Genomic DNA, 17,391 nt, shown 5'->3' on the forward strand with positions numbered 1-17,391 from the left:
TAGTGAGGGACAACAGAATGGGTAGGGGCAGGGCACTGGAATGTCATTGCCTCCTGCCACCATCATATTTCCCCCTGTCCCTCCCTACCCCCCCACCCATGACAGGTGTCCTCTTTTTTGGACCTGGAAATATGGTAACCTTACAACTTGAAGAGGACAGGTAGCCTGCTGAGCTTCCAGCAGGTGGGGGTCAGGGCTAACTGCAGGGTCAGCTGGTCCAGGGGCTGGCAGTTGAGGCTAGGCCTGATCAAGGGAGTCACCTGATTGGAGACAGGTTGGGTTTGGACAAGGTGTAAACCCAGACCCTTGAGAGCCAGTGTAGGAACATCACCCAACAGGATGACTGCTGCTTCGAGAAATCTAGCAAGGAGAATGACATCTGGAGGTTTGGGTGGGCACTAAGGGGATATAGGAGTTTCCTGGGGGACCCATTTTGAAGGGGGTCCAGAGCCCTGAGAAGGGGGCTGAGTGCCTGGAACCTGCTGTGAGGCTGGATGAGCCCAGAGAGGGGCTGAGAGTTGGTGGATATAGTGCTTGAGAGACCTGGTGGAGGCTGGGTGAACCCAGTAAGTGGGGCAGAGTACAGGGGGCCCATTGAGGGGTCCCGATGAGCCCAGAGAAGGAGGGTCTGCATGGGAAGAACTATAGAGGGTTCCAGGTGACCCCAGAGAGAGAAAGCAATCTATGGAGGGGCCTGAGAGGGCAGACCCACAGAGATGAGGGGGCTGATAGCCAACAGACTGACCCTGGGAATCTCAACTGGCCTGTGCATGGCCAGGACCCAGGAGAAGGCAAAGGGTGAAATAGACCACAGCAGAGACTGCCAGAGCTATGAGAGCCTGGAGTTCTTGACTGACCTGAGGCAGGGCCAGGGCCTAGGAGAGGCCAAAAGTCCTTGTGTGGCCACAGTCAAGAGGAAGGGATCGAGGGGTGTACAGTCTAGCATGATGATGGCTGGTGCTAGGCCATCTAATGAGGAGGAATCAAGGAAAGGGGTCTGAGCTGGGGGACAGAGATGGAGAACTTGGATGAGAGATGGAGCCAGTGCCAGGGGAGCCAGTAGTTAGCAGCCCAGGAGGGGCATAGGGCATCAGGTAGCAAGATCAGGTAGGCCTGAAGACTGGTCTTGGGTAAGACCTGAAACTGCACCCTACTGGAGCTGGTCAGCATGGTGGGGCTGCCTGTGGCAGGGCAGCCTCCATGAAATGCCACACATGGGCCACTCCACGAATGGTGAGGTTGGGGCACTGGAAAACCTCAGATCCCACTGCCTTGTGGGTTACTCCATGGAGGGGGAAGTCTAAGGGAGCACACCCCAACAGAAAAACACTTGGCAGGGGAGACAGGGACCATGTGGGTCCAGAGGCCCAGCAAGGGGCCAGGGAGATCAGGACTGTGTAGGTCTAGAAGCCCAGCGAGGGGCCTAAGGATCATAGTGAGGCCCAGCAAGCATAGCAGGACTGGAAGTGTCCAGCAAAGGGCCGGGAATAGAGTGCAGAGCCAGATGGGTCTGAGGGCCTGGAGAGCAGCTGAGAAAGTGAAGAACAAAAAAAAGCCTCGGACAAGGGACCAGAGGCCAGGGAGGAGACCGAGGGGCCTGGTAGCCAAGGGAGTGGTTGTATGAGACCAAGGTGTCTGAAGGCCCAGAGAGGGGCTGAAGGAGAGACCAACGGGTCTGGCAACATGAGTGGGGCTGAGATGAAGACCAAGGGGTCTGGCAACCCAGGAGAGGGCTGTGCAGAGAGACCGAGAGATTTGAGGCCTGGTGCGACAGAGAGGCCGAGGGGTTGGAAGGCCCAGAGACAGGCTGCATCACCAAGTGGTAGAACATCTGCAAGGCATGGGGCATGGTGTAGGGGAGGTACAGAGCCATGCAATTGGCCCATAAGGCCAGGACCACAATCCAGGTGGTCATTATAATAAGACCAGGGCAGCCTCCTGCACTGTATTTTAACTAACATCAAGGCATGACTGGTGAGAGCTGGGCAGATTGCCCAAAGAGCAGGGTAGTCCAAAAAAAAATTTGGGGTACCCTGTGATATTCATCACAGTGTATGTTCATATGTACAAATACATGCAGGATGCCCCTAAAGCCCCATGTATATAAACAGTCACAAACACACAAAGGACATTCAGGGGCAAGACAAAAATACACTGTACACAAACTCTCCCAAACAAGCAAATATGCTGCATATGAAAGTCACGCTTACATGCCTCAGGAAAACACTTTTTAGAGACCTGGACAGACTGTAATGAGGAAGCCTGAGACCCCGACTTTAATTTCCTGTCTGGTGCAGAACACACACACAGGGTACTTAGGGCACTGGGTATAATCTCCCAGCTGGCATACCATATGCACAATACCTAGGCTGTTAAGCTTGATCTCTCTTCTGGCACAGCATATACATGGAGCCTAGAGGCCAAGGTTTAATCTTCCAGATGTTTGAGCACCTGCCCATAACCTGCACTGATGGATTTAATCCCTCAGGACTAGACCTATGCAGGATCTGCCCTTAGTAAAGAGCAGTCAGTAGTTGCATGAGCATAGAGATGAGGTGGTGAAATCAGTCATGATTTCTCCTCTGTGCCCCCCTTGCTGTAGGGGTGAGAGGGTTAAATGATTTCACCCCTGTCATGGGACACCTCACACCAAATGTGCATTCTGCTTGGTAAATAGGGGAGACAAAGAGCAAGGGCTCTTCCCTGTGCCCACCTCTCTACCTACTGTTTCATAGTGGGGTGTCCCAGGCAAGCTGCCTCACCACAGCTAGGTTCTCAGTCTGAGCAGGGAAACTGGGTTGCTAAATCCCTAGACCTGCCAGGAAAGACCTGTGACAATTTGTCACCCAGTTGGCTCAGCATTTGGACTGAACCCATTGAACCTAATCTAAAATGTCAGTGGACAATACCAGAAAAGCCAGGAACAGATGAAGCCAGTCCGAAGGGTACCATATTTACTCAAATAGAAGAATATGACCCACCAATAATTAGATCCTAGATATGGAAAATTTATAAATGTTATAATTTTCCAGGTACAGAATCTCATTATTGGAGGTTTGCCTGGTAAATATTACCAAATGGGTCCCCAAACAGTTTACTCGGAATCCTTCTGCTGCCACTTTTCTCAGTCTGTTGCATATGATTAGTGCAGCCCTGCCCTCTATGAGATGAAGCTGGATGAGGATGCCCTATGCCTATGCATATCAATTTTTGGAGCATCATAGAATCAGAGAAAATTAGGGTTGGAAGGGACCTCAGATGGTTATCTAGTCCAACCCCCTGCTCAAAGCAGGACCATCCCGAACTAGATCATCCCAGCCAAGGTTTTGTCAATCTGGATCTTAAAAAACTCCAAGGATGGAGATTCCAAGGGGAAGGAGGCTGGGAGCAGGGGTACAGCCATGTCTGCAGTGCAGGTGGCTGCTCCCACACCTCTGTTTGCCAAATCCTGAAGCTGCCCCTTGCCCTGCTGCTTATGGATACCTGGTCATTGAGGTGTGCTTCTGGTTACAGAAACTGGGATGCCGTAGCCAGGGCTAGCTGGCTAGGCTGCCAGCAGGCTGGGTGCTGCCCAAGCTCCCAGGGGCCCGATCCAGCTTCCTGGGAGCCCACCAGCATGCTGCTTCCCCATGCGGCAGGACACCATCCCAGGATCCAGGCAGTGCCACTCGCAGGGAACGGTGTATAAGTCGAGGTGGAAATTTAAAGATAAATATTTTGGCTTCAAACCTCAACTTATACACTGTGAAATACGGTAATAAGAAAGCAGAAACAACGGCCAGACCCAAGTTTCCCCTCACCCCTTCCTGGGTTTTCCTAATCAACCTGCTATTGCCTGATGGGCAGGTTTGTTGGGATTCCAGCAACATGCCAGAGGATTTTATTTCCCAGACACGCCAAGCAGCGGGTGGAGCTAAACAAAGTAAAACAAAACAAATCAGGAGAGCCTAACAAATAGAAATAATAAGAGAAACACTCTCTGCTTCTCTCCTTGTAATTTTCCCACCCCAGACAGCTGTAATGTGGAAAGTATTGAAATTTAAATCACACCTCGGCCTAACCTCAGCTGACAGGCTGCTGATGCAATAATCTCAGGCTGGCTATCTTCTCTCAGGGAGAACGACAAACCAACTAAGGGAAAGTGATAAATTTTCAATTTTATTTTAAAATATACCAGATGGGAGATTTTATTGGAGTCATAAATATGTCAAAAGCAATGTTGGTATATGATTGGAGATTGCCCCCACCAAGGGAGCAGCTTTCCCTGTTTAGAAATTCCATCAGGTTCTTAATAAGAGGCTCCAGTTAGACTGCAGTAAAATAGTCTCTATATTAAACCAATTGAATTTCTATTTGCCAGACATCTTTTTTTTTTTCTTTAAGCTTCCAAGTAGCAGGGGGAGAGGGAGTTTCACTGGGTAAGCTGGACCTAAATGAACCTAAACAGGTAGCTGAACACTGCCTTTGCACTTGTCCAGATGAAGCAAGCCATTGTAAATAGATACAGGTGCAAATAGGCAAGCTCAGATAGGAGGCAACAAGCTGGAGAAGAGATCTGGAGTCATAAATATTTGAGAAGACCGTGAGTGATCTTACAACCCCGTCACTCCCCTGCTGCTATGAATTTGATTTGCTTTATGGATAGCGATCAGGACATACCCCCAGCCTGAAAAAGCTTGCAAGCTCAGTTTTTCTCAGTGCCTCTCTGCTGCAGCCCAGCTTGGCACAGAAAAAGAGAAGGAAGAAAGGTGGATTTGTTGAGGCTGAGGAGGGCTGGTTGAACCCAAAGCAGATCAGGCCAGCAGTAATGGCTACCCTAACTTTCAGCTCACAGCCCTTGTTGATTATTGTGACAGCTGGAAACAGCCAAGTGGACCAACCATGTCTTGACTGTCCCAGCAAGAATGCCCTGGGCAGGGTCTCTGCGCTGGAGGTTCCACAAATGTCATGTACAGCCAGACATCTTCCTGACTGGGAAAAAGGGGATGGATTTGAATCCCTGGATCTTCCCCATCCTAAGTGATGCTGGTTCCATGATTGATCTGAAACCAGGAACCCCCCTTTCCTGGCTCACCTCTGGGCTGATCTTGCTTGGCCATTGCTTTTTGAAGCCTCATTAAATCAGTTTTTAGGGGGTTGGAGTCACTAAAACTGTGCACCCACACCCAGATTCAATTTTATACTTAACCTGAACCAAGACTTGTCTTCAAAGTCAAAACCTATACTCAGTTTAGATTTGTTTCAAATCCAACCACATACCCCCATCTCTAGACGTGTTAAATGTCTTTGCCTGTGAACAAAGTTTCTCAAGTGCCATGATAGATCGGACTGTCATGGCAATGGAAAGCCTAGGGTTTGCACTTCTCTAGCCTGCCAAAGCTTTTGCCCATCATTCTGTATACTTTCACATGTTTTTGCCCAGTTTACTCATGAAAAGCCCCATATCATCACACCACTAAAACTCAAACCTCACTGACTCCCATGAGCACTAAATCTCTCTCTCAGAACTGCTGGTGCTTTGAAAATTGAAATTCAGGGCAAGTAAAGAGTAACAATAATATGTTATTTTTATGGAGTCTTTGGTATAAAGGGTTTCCAGATTTAATCATATAGTTGCAAAACTGTATAGAAGAATTACAGAATTAATAACTGGGCTAATATATGACATATTTACAGAATGATATTCTACAGTTATAACCAATCCATAATACAATTATGGAGCAGCAGAGAGGAAAGCAATTAAGAAGTGTAAGCAAAAGTTAGCTTTGCACAGCCTGCAAGTCCAAGGACTTTGTAGGCTTCTATTCTCCCTATAAAACTTGGAGGTGTATTAGATGCCATTTGAGCAATCTCCACAACAGATTGATCATTTGCTGTGGCAGGTTTTTTACAAAATCCCCTAACACAAACCCCCACCAAATATATTTATCACAAAATATCATCCTCCTACCCACAGCCTCGAATCCTGGACATGCAATTCATTGGCTGTGAAGCAGCAGATGTACAAAGACAGGCTGAAGCTTTTAACAGCTTTTTAATTTGAAAGAGCAGATTGAAATAGAAGAATCAAACTCATCAGTCTTAAGCTTAAACTACTTGAGCTAATGTGCTTCACAGAAAGGCTGGCATTCGTGACACTCCTGCAAGGCTTTTGATGGGGACTTGTACAATTTGTCATTGTTTGGCATGGGATCAAAGGAATCTGGGGAAGCTAAGAGTCTTACCAAAAAGTGGGGAAGAATTCAGAATTCAATAACATGTGTTTGATGAAATGCAAGACCATGCTGTGGATATGAAAGATCTCTCTAACCTTTCATTCTCAGGAAAATTTGCTGAGAAAAGGGAAAGGAAACAGGTCCAGGCAGCCTTGAAATCCTACTGTATTCCTAGATCCCCTGTAACAAGTCTCAGAAATGGATAAAGCAAGAAGACAGCACTGGTAACAATGATAGAAAACTATGGAAAAAAAAGGAGTAATGTCTGCTACTGCTATATAGGTGCAGCCTTAACACCCTGGCTAATAGATTCTGATGGTTTGCCTCTACCAAAGGAATCATGGAATTGTTTTGGTGACTCCATCTTTTCTTCTGTAGAAAAACCCAGAGTTTATTAGGACAAAAAGTAGCCTCTTATCTTCCCCAAGGACCCTTAACTTCAGGGTTTAAATTCTCTTGTTGCTATTTCCCATCATCCTCATGCAACCTGCAACATTATGATACCAACATCACACTGGCATATCCCATTTTTTATTTCTTGATAGAGACATGGAGGCAGCACAACAAGCTACTCTCTGAAAACTTCACTGTGTATATGCCATGGTTGCTCACTTGAGCAGTCAGAACCACTAGGTCACAAAAGCCCCATTTGTGTGCATCTAGCTGCAGGACTAGAACCTGAGAGAGAAAGACAGTGAAACACAAAACATGGAAAGTGTTCTCAGGGGATTAGTGGTGAAAACAAAATGGGAAGGATTCCTGAAAGGAAGGTAATTTTTTTTCAAAGGACAGAGGAGGTGCTTGGTGGGCAGGGCAGGCAGAGAGAAACCATCCACCCATTGGGAACAACAGGCTTGGTAAGACTGGAGAAATGGAGCTGCCCACTGACAGCAGAAAAACATGCTCTAGGCCAAGAGGAAGGCTTTCAAGAGCATACCATGAAAAGATGGTGGGTCTGGGCTAAGCCAGATGGACACTGGAGATAGATGCTGCCTGATATGCTGGAGCATTCTAGTGCTGTGAGGCACCACTGCGGAAAAAAAGTGGCTCTTGCATCAGCCTGAGTGAAGGAAAGTGTCACTAAGATTAACAGAAACATTAAGCAGAAAAAAACCCAGAAAAAGGAGAGAAGGAATAAGGCAGGAGAGAGCTAGGGCTGCTGTTCCAGCTCCCAACTTGCATACTACACACTACAGTGGCATTATACAACTTTTAACAGGAAGGCAGCAGGACACTGTGGTAAGAAAAGTGAAATGGGAGTCTGCACTTGTTTTCTGGCCTCCATTACTAATGCCATTATGAATTTTCCCTAACATTTAAGGTGGGCCAGTCAGCCTCTCTGCCATCATTTCCTCATCTGCAGTGCAAAGTTAACAACACCGCAACAGTGAATCATCATTTAATAATGTCTGAAAAGTGTTCCCATGGATAATGCTGTGTGGTGGTCCTCAGTGTCAGTGCAATAGGACTTCAAGACAGCCGAGTGTCTCTTGCTATATGTTTGTACAGCACCTAGCACAATGGGGCTCCAATTCTAATTGGGGCCTTTGAGTGCTGTTGTAAAACAATAATAATAGTGGGTGTTACATTTTCCAGAGCTCCCCCTAGGATCTTCTTGTACCTTGAGTTTCTCTGGCATGGTGTAATCCCCAGCCTCCCTTAGAAGCTTATCCCATTTTAAATTTCTTGTCATCATCACTGGATGTGTTGCCCATAATCTCTCAGAGATGTCATGTAGTGACTGTTGATATTCAGTAGCCACCCAGCATAATAAACAGACAGGCCTGTGCTGTGACCTCAGGAACAAGTAATGCTGCCATCTGCATTACAGTGGTGGCATCATCCTGTCCAGGGCGAGATGACCTCTGTTCCACTGAGCAACCCTTTGATGCTGTTAGATGTTAGATGTTGTATATTGTTTTTCAGTGCCTTCAGGAGAAATGCTGCCATCCAGCCATCACTTCAGATGGAGAACTGGAGACCAGGCCCAAGCACCCTTCCCTTCCATGCATTAGCAATGCTGGCAACAGCCTGCAGAAATAGAAGTCAGCAGAAGACAGCGTACAAATCAGCTGCATTTCCCTGCAGCCTGAACAATGTCAGGGCAACCGCATAATGGCCACCCCTGCCATTTCCCTTGCATACCCTTCCTCTGTCACCAGTACAAACACAGTATGGGAAGAGACAAGCACATGTGTTGGGTCCCCTCCAAGGCAGCAGCCACCTTATAAATTATACAGCTAATTACAATAACTTTATCACAGTGATAACACCGTCATCTGCAGTGTTTATGGGTTAATAAATTGTGTCCATGAATGAATATATGCTGACTCATTAACTAAACTGTAAGTGAGAGCCATTCATCTTCCTTGCAGCTCCCTGAAAACCAGTGTCCTGCTTCTTCCAGGGGATTCATTTTCCTGCTTCTGAAAAGAGTAGGAGAGAAGAAGGGAATTATTTCTTCTTGCTCATTTCCCTGCATTAGTGAAGCCCTGGAGGTTATTTAAATGGTAACTTCAAAGCAGGTATGTGCTCACTCTATTTACTGCTGTAGGAGTCTCATTTTACACTCAAATTTAAAAGCTGCTCTGACTCAGAGAATAGCAACACTTACAGGTTTATCAGCTGCACAGATTCAGCCAGCTCAGGTGAAATGAAACAGGGGGAAGGGGAGCCAAGGAAAGACACTTCCTTCCTTGGGCTATTTGACAGCAACCCCTCCACCCCACACACACACACACACACACACACACACACACACACACACAGAGTGAGGCAACAAGGAGCCCCTTCCCAGCTCCAAGGGGAGGACCAACAACAGGTTTGGTTTGGCTTGGTTTTCTAGGTGGGGATCATATTCTATTCAGAGTCTTATTGTAGTCTCTTTACCTAATATCTCAGTGCCTCCCCATCATATATTAGCCAATGTGACTAGCAGCTGTCAACCATAGTTCGCTCTTTCTCTGGGCCTGCAGCATAAGGGAGAGACAAGAGTTGTTTTGTATGCACCTACTGTTAGACATTTATGTTAGAAACAGCAGGTCAAGCAAGTCTGCTTGGCACTCAGTGTGGAAGGGTGAGATTTGTGACAGCCCTTAGCTCCTTAGCCCCAGAGACAGCTCTACGAAGGTGGCACAATTGCAGCACAATCCTGCCTGTTTATTGTGTTTAAGGGGCTATGGATGATTATTCTAAGGGGGGCGGTGACTGTTCCAAGGAGATTACAAGTGTTTACTCCTCACGGAGGCTATACATGCTTATTCTGGGGGAATAGGTGGTTACTGGCTGGGGCTATATATAATGGCTCTATACCCTTTCTTCTCACTGCTGTGGGTTGGCAAATAAAGAAAAAGGGGAGGGGAAAGATGGAGCATACTATCATGCTTTTTGGGAGAGGAGGTAGTATCATAACAAAATACAGACTGACATCAGTATGGGGAGCACACAATAGCGGCAGGCATTTTAAGTGGTTGGTTGTGCCACTGCAGGCTTCCTTGGACTTCCTGGAGCCCCTTTGTACCAGGATTACCAGGTCACACATAACACTTGGTGGGGGGTCTGGGGAAGCAGCGAAGTTCCATGCTGGGAAGTGTTCTCTCTGCACAGGTTAATTCCTTAATCCAGTTAAGTAAAGCTCTGCTGAATCATTTTTTTTTAAAGAGAGAGAGATTCTTTTCAAATTGCTTTATTCCACATATCCAGCCATTTTCTTGAAGTCTTTTTTGGTTTTTTTAATCTTCGTTGCACATAGGAAGTTTATTCCTGCAATAGGAGCAACTTTTAGTCTTTCATGAATAGCTTTTACAGGCAGTCTTAGCAACATCTCCTTTCCCCTTTCCTCATGCAGTAGCATAACCAGGGGCAGGCAAGCAGGGCACCAACCCCAGGAGCCAATTTTAAGGACATACAAGAATGGCTACTGCAGCCTGGGCCACTTCTGTAACCACTACTGCTCTGGCTGTCACCGATAGCCAGGGTGCAGAGACTGCTTGTTATGCCTCTGTCTCCATGTGAACAATTGAAAACATAGTAAAAATATTAACTCAAACTCTTTTGCCCCCACACTATGACTAGCCCAGGAGGCAAGATAGAAGTTATGTTGTAATTATCAACATTTGAAATTTCCATTTCAAAGGAACTTTCTACAAAATCTATGATTTTACAAAAAACATTGCTGTCATTGAAGTGGTACTTTCTAACACAAAACTGTTTTGACAAAAATGTTCTGAACTTCCCACACCTGCACATTATTGCACATAGCTGCTCCCAGGGTGTTTCAAATACTGTCTTCAGCAGGATGGTAAGTTATGCCACATATAGTCAAAGACTGCAAAAGAAATGGACTGTTTTAACAAGGATTTTCCCCCCCTGAAAAAGGGTTGCTTTAATTAGACTTTACTGGCTAAAAGCCCTTTTTGGAGCAATTGCATCAGTTCTGTTCCATTAACCACCATGTGGAGTCAGATTGGGGAATAACTTGATACAATAGTAAAGAAGAAAGTAGCTGGGAACAGAAAATAAATCCTCTGCCTAGAAGTGATTTCACGTCCAAGGCTCTTCTGTGAAGAATACATATCCCTATTCATCTATTTCCTTCCTTTGCTAGTTATTTTTCACATGCATGAAAGCATGGGACTGCCAGCAATAGCTAAGCCTCGCATAGAAGGACAAGTACTATGATGACAAGCACAGTAGAAAGAAAGCACCTAGAAAGACAAAGCAAGTATCTCACAAGCTTGTCCACTTCAGCTGTCCCAGTACAACTACATCCAGCCATGCTGTACCCTAGCAAACCCAGTCCTGCCTGCTGCAAAACAGAGGGATGTTTATCAGAAACATTTTCTCTATTTAGGGTTTGCTGAAAACCCCACACCTGGATGGTGGATGATCAAATAACCCCATGGTCTATGAGTAAACATCTATATTCATTTTTCACTGGAACCAGAATTTATTCAAGTGTAAATGAAGTCAGAATTCTGCCCGACTCCCTAGATCACTAGGACCTGCATGCGACATAGTGACTGGCCTTTTTCAAAGTGTTCTGAAAGAAAATAACTAAAGGGGAGAGAGACATATAATGAAACAATGAGTTACTGTTTTCTGAAAATCTTTCCATCAGAGAGTTTAATCAGACAGCTGGGAAGGCTGTCCTCTGTGCAGGCTCTGTTCTGGAAGCTGAGAGATGAAAAACAAAATGTAAATTCAACAAGTGAATATTCATAAGATAAAACTTCACAAGTCTACTTTATATTTAGAAACCTCTGCTCAAGAATATATCAGACATTTAAACCAGAGAACCATCCAGACTGACATTAGTGATGAACCTTCTTGTTACATAAATTTAGCAAAAGAGCATTTCTAGGGAAAGTTCTAGCTGATGGGAATCCTTCCTCAAACAGGAACAAGGTTGGCCCAGGGTATTTTTGGAGACCAAGATTACAGACATTGTGTTTTTCTATCCCTCCCCACACTAATAAAACAAAATTTCCATCTGTTCTCCATCCTTCAGTTTCTCCTCTGAATGGCATGCTCTGGCATCTATTGCCTTGGGCCAGCCATTTCTTTTCTTCATACAGCCTATCCTTTGCGAATGGGCTACCAGTTTCTTGCTGCAACAGAACTCCTGGAGTCATCACACCCCTTCTGAAATGTGCACCCAAGATGCTCACATATCTAGCTTCCACATAAGCCACCTCTGGCAAGATATCACTTGTAGCAAATTTCCCACAGAGCAGTTTTCCTCCAGGTACTGGACATCCATCTCCCCCTCTGGGAGCTGGGAGAATTGAGGCTAAAACTGAACTAAGGTAATTCTCCCTGGAAGTAAGAAAAAACAAGTGGTGGGTTTTGGAAAGCAGTGACTCAAATGAGGACTTAGGATCATGGTAGATAACTTCATGTAATGGCACAATGAGGTCTCAAGTAAGGAACCCAAATTTGCTTCAATTTAATGTGAATCAGCTTTTCAATTGATATGGGTGAGTAAATACTGAAGCTTGGGTGGACAATGATTTCACTGTAAGAGTGCCTTATTTACATTTAGTTAAACTTCTTCCTAATAGACTTCATAAAAACCAAAATAAGTTGTTTTCAGATCACTACTAAGAATTTTACCACCTCCTTTCCAGCAGTTTAATACAGATTTCTTTGCTGCTCATGTTTTTAAAAGCTCCAAAGCTAGACTTCGAGGAAGGATAATTGAAGGAGGACTCCACTGTAAAATGAGAGATATTCTAATCACGATATGAAAGTGGAAAAAAGAAGGAATCGCTAGGAAGTCTTAAATATGATGACAACAAAGGCAAGCAAACAGAATGTCACCACACTGTACTTTTCTACCGCCAAATCTCTTTTACCTTCCACATGAAACTGCCATTGAAGGTAGGTATTTATAACTGATGTATAATAAGGAAGTAGCTTGAGGCCCCATTTCTGATCAAGGCCCATTGCTCAAGGATTGTATCTATGCATAGCAAGACAGTCTGCATGCCACAGAGCTTTCCATTTAAATAGGCATGACAGATGAAAGGTGGGGAAAAAAAGCATCATCATTGCCCTCTGATAAGGGATGGGGAAGGAAACTGAAGCCTGGAAGAGTAAGTGACTTGGGCTTAGGTCAAACAAGAACACAGTTGTACCCTGTATAGGCTTTTAGAGCACCCTCATCACCATTGTTCCTGAGCACCTTCTGTTAACGCAGGCAGCAACATCATTAACATCTGTCACACACAGAGGAAACTGATGGCAGAGCTGGGAGTTGAACCTATATTACCTGAGTCCCAGTCTGGCATCATAGATGCAAGACCATCCTTACTCACTTCTGAATTTTTTCACTGTATGGTGAGCAGGATTCGGTCCTGGGTGATGCAAACAGTTGCAAAGGGATTTGTTATTAGAATATTCTAGAAATGAGGACATTTCAAATCGAGGTAAACTCTGTTATATATATAAAATATATTTATAAATAAATAAAGCCTAGCTGGTTAATGTAGCAGCTGTGAAAGCAAATGCTAATTAACTAAAAATGTTATTTTTAAATGATGGGACTGACTTTACAACTAATTTGAAACCGTTCCATTTTCAGAATTTTTAAATGACAAAGCTGATATTTTTCATTATCAAACTGCTGGGTCCCTGCTGGGATGTATCCATAAAATAACACATACGAGAGAGAGAGAGAGAAACAGTGACCCCCATTGGGGGGGGGGAGGGGGGGAGAAGAGAGAAAGAATGAGAATGGCAAATATTGCTATTTTAGCTAGATAGATACTGTAAATGCCAGTATAACACACCCCTGCAGTTTTCATTTGAATAGTCACAAGGAGTCAGTATATGGGTTCTGAAGCACCCTGCCACGAACAGAAATCAGGAAGGACTAAAAGAGAGAAACTTAGCTTATGGAGCTGGAGGAGCTGCAGCGAACCCCAATGCGATCTGGATGAGTGGAGAAGTCGGCTGGGGCCACAGCAGATCAAAGGCTGCCGTGGTAGACCCAGCTGTTGGAATCCAAGCATGGAGAAAAAAAGAGCAGCATGGGAAAAGAACAGAGAAAGGAAGTAGTACCATGCTGGTGAGCAAAGAAGGAACAGCTGGGTCAGGCAGGCAGCCAATAGGGAACTGCCATGATGGACCCAGCTGAAGAGAGGGAGATTTAAGAGACGCTGAGGGAGCATCCGGGGAGAAGCAGAAGAAGAAAGCAAACAGAGAAGAGGAGAGAGCAGGCGAGGGAAGGCGAATGAGTAGAGAGCAGAAGGGTAAGCTCTGACCCTGCTACTTACCAGATGAGGTCCAGCCAAGAATTGGAGCAGCCAAAGAAGCTTGAGTGACCAGTGAGTCCGATTCTAGGGGGTGAAGGGAACCACTTCAGGGACCTAAAAGAAGAGGGAGGTGAAGCTGACCTTACTCTCCCAAAAGGGGAAAAAGAAGAGAGAAAGGATAGTCACAAGAGGGTGACAAGGGGAGAACCAGAGAGAGAGGTAGCTGTCTTGAGACGCGTACAGGGAAGAATGGGGAAAGCAGCCACTTAGGCAAGGACCCTAGTCAAGATCCTTCAAGCAAAGATAGTAACAAACCTTAGAGGCAATCAACAGCGCCCAGAATATCAGGTGTGGTTAGGGCAGGGTATAGGGATGGTGGAGCCCTACGAAGAGCCACAGATGTTTTGAGTCCATAACCATTCTTAGTTGCCTCCCAGTAGTGTCTAGGCATATGTCCCATAACTTCAAAGGCATGGCAAGCAATCTATTACAATGAGACACTGCTGTTCCAGCCAGGAGGTGACGTGACTCTGGGCAGTGTGGGAAGCCCGTTTACAGGTTCCTCCGTGAAAATAAAAGACAGTGGCTAGAGAGACTAGATGGATCCCAGGTCTGGGCTGAACAGCAGGGGTATCAAATTCATCCAGCCCTATGGGTCAGATGAGTGTCACAGGGCTGGCCCATGGGCCAGAAGAGGCCCACAGACCCCCTCCAGTTCTCCCAGCAAGAGGAGGGGAGGAAGTGGAGTTTAGAGATTGGGGGAGGGGGGCCTGTGGGCTTGATCTAGCCCATGGACCAGCACCACATGGGTTTGTGGATGGCAGAGTTTCCCAGGCAAATCCAGCTCACATGGTGTAGGTTTGATACCTCTGCTGTAGAGCTAGTTTTAACTATATGATTGGTTGCAGATAGTAGTTGGCTGGGATTGCTGGAGGGTGAAGATGGAATTCCGGCCCCATTGCAGACAGTGGCAAACTTTCCATAAACTTGAATGGAACCCAGACTTCACCCCAAGTTCTCTCATCATTGAAAAGCTCTGTGCTGGCCTATATGAGATGGCTTAAAAAGTTGGGTCCAGTACTGGGTGATTTTTGAGAAGTGGCTGCTGGTTCCCTCTCACATATGACAGTTTTAGCTAAGAGGTCAAGGAATGAATTCGCCTTGAAATTTAACAATCCTCTCATCCTCAACAGGGGTGGGACTGCCCCAGGAAAGATGGTATTATTGCTATTTGTGAACTGTATGCAGAAACTGTTCAGTCACTAGTGTCAATTAATTTTAAGAACACTGGTATTTTGTTCAGTCCTTGGCCCTTCCTGCCCCATTGTCTTCTGGTCCCATTGCATCCTGTTAGCATTTCCACATAGAAGGAATTTGCATGTCATCATTGTTTTGGCATCTTAGTCACTTTCTTTTATAACTTCATTAAACCTGACTGCCACAATATCCTCCAACTCCATCATTAAAAAGCAAACCTAACTAGACTTGTACTGCTTAACAACCTTCTTCCATTCAAACTACATACTTGCCTATGATACCAGGAGGATAGATAGAACTATGGGGTTGGAAAGAACCTCAAGGGTCAGCACATGAACAGCGCATGCCCCCGATGGCTGGGGGGGACACAGCAGCAGCAAGTGGGGGAGCTCCCGCAGAGGCCGCCAGTGCTGTTGGCGGCAGGGGTGTGGGGGTGGCGGCAAATGTTGACCAAGGGTCAGCAACCACCTGCAGCCACCGCCGGTAGCATCAGAAGTGGCCAGCAGGGATCGCAGATCACCCGCAGACGCTGCCAGCGGTGTTGGCAGCAGGGTGGTGAGTGGTGACCTTTTTGCAGGGGGTGCACCAGCGCATTCAGCCCGTGGGTCATCAAGTCCAACACCTTGCACAGATGCAGGATTTACTGCTTTTAATATTTAACATAACATAGTATTTGTGGAACTGGGGATTGCTCTTTATGGCCGGGGACAGAAGTTACACACAAACTGGATTAAATGATCAGAAATTGATTTAAACCTGTAACAGAACAGAAGTTCAGTACACATAAACCAGTTTCAAAATGGCTGAAGCTGGTTTAAGATAAACCTGTATCAGACTTAACTAATTTGGGTCAGATGGATTTATGAAACTTCTGTCCCAGACCCCTTCCTGGTTCAAGTAAAAATCAGTCCCCCAGCATCCCAGCATGCTTTCCAGCCCTGGGCTGAGGTGTGCTGTCTGCTCCAGCAAAGAAAGGTGGGGTGGGGAGGAGTCAGGGACTGCCCCCACCCCAGGCAAAACCCAGCTAGGGGCTGGGGCTGGGGGGAGGAGTTAAATACCCCTTCCCCCACTCAAACTTATTGGTGGCTGCAACTGTGGACTACAAATCCCAGAGGCACCTGGAAGCAGCCCCTGCCTGTGCCTGGAAACAGGAAGAATTCTGCTGCTGTGAGTCTGGACTGCAAATTCTGGAGACCTTGGGGGCAGCAGGAAGAGCAAGGCAACACAAAGCTCAAGCTGGCTACAGCACCCCCCGGGTTCTGGCCTGAGCCACTGCAGGCATGCGACTGCATTTCCCAAGTCAAAAGTAAATGTGTGGCCAGTTGTTTCTCAGTTAATCTCTGCAGTTTAGTCTGCCCTGCAAAGACTGAATCAAAACAGCCTCGGGCTTCTTGACTGTCTGTACTTAGCTTATAAGATGAGGTTCCCAGACAGACCCGATCAGGGTATCATTAAGATCTTATGCATAGACAGTTAGATGGGCTGAGAATAAAGTAGATCTTTCCCCAGTGCTGAATTATTATTGAACACCACATAGTAGGAGAAAAAAGAACTAAGAAAATGTCCCAGGTAGAAGAATAGCACAGTTTAAAAACCCACCGGAGCAGACAATCTCTAAAAATAAGGACAACTGAAAAGGGTCTAAATAGCATTCCATTCTGTATTAGCAAGTGAAGGGTGCCAATGAAGAGAAATCAGAAGGTGGACCTACTTCTTATAGTACCTGGCTTTAAAACTGAAGACTAACTTTCAGACTGACACGGCTCTTTAAAACTGAAGGGCCAATTTTGCAATTCTGGGGCTTTAACTGAATTTCTGATGAGAAATCGGATTGTGATTGAAATCTAGAACCAAAGTTTTCAGGGAAAGACTAACAGAAGCTACAGAATGAATCCTTGACAAAACAATTAGACTTTGTTAAGCATGGGAAGTTAATTAGTCCAGGGTGAAGCTTGTGGTGGCAGACAGTGCTCTGACACTGAAAACAGAATAGAGTATCCAAAATACTATAAGAAGAGAGACAGAAAGGCAGGCTGATCCAGAAGACAGAGTCTAGAAAAAACAGCACAAATGGTGCCTGATATAAAGGAAAAGATACAAAAAATGCAGTGGATTCCATCACTTCACAAGAGTTTGGGTGTGCAGGCAGAATATGCTGAACA

At 45.7% G+C, this 17,391-nt stretch overlaps 1 long non-coding RNA gene across 1 annotated transcript; it reads right to left on the reverse strand.

Moving 5' to 3' along the window:
- Positions 1-5,585: 5,585 nt before the first annotated feature.
- LOC132243990 (uncharacterized) lies at positions 5,586-16,251 on the reverse strand. Its single transcript, XR_009455606.1, has 2 exons — positions 9,105-16,251; positions 5,586-8,641 (listed from the first exon to the last, which is right to left on the reverse strand). It is a non-coding gene; the product is annotated as an uncharacterized LOC132243990 (long non-coding RNA).
- Between the last annotated feature and the right edge of the window lie 1,140 nt (positions 16,252-17,391).

The sequence above is a fragment of the Alligator mississippiensis genome, chromosome 11 (assembly GCF_030867095.1).
Source record: "Alligator mississippiensis isolate rAllMis1 chromosome 11, rAllMis1, whole genome shotgun sequence".
NCBI lineage: Eukaryota > Metazoa > Chordata > Crocodylia > Alligatoridae > Alligator > Alligator mississippiensis.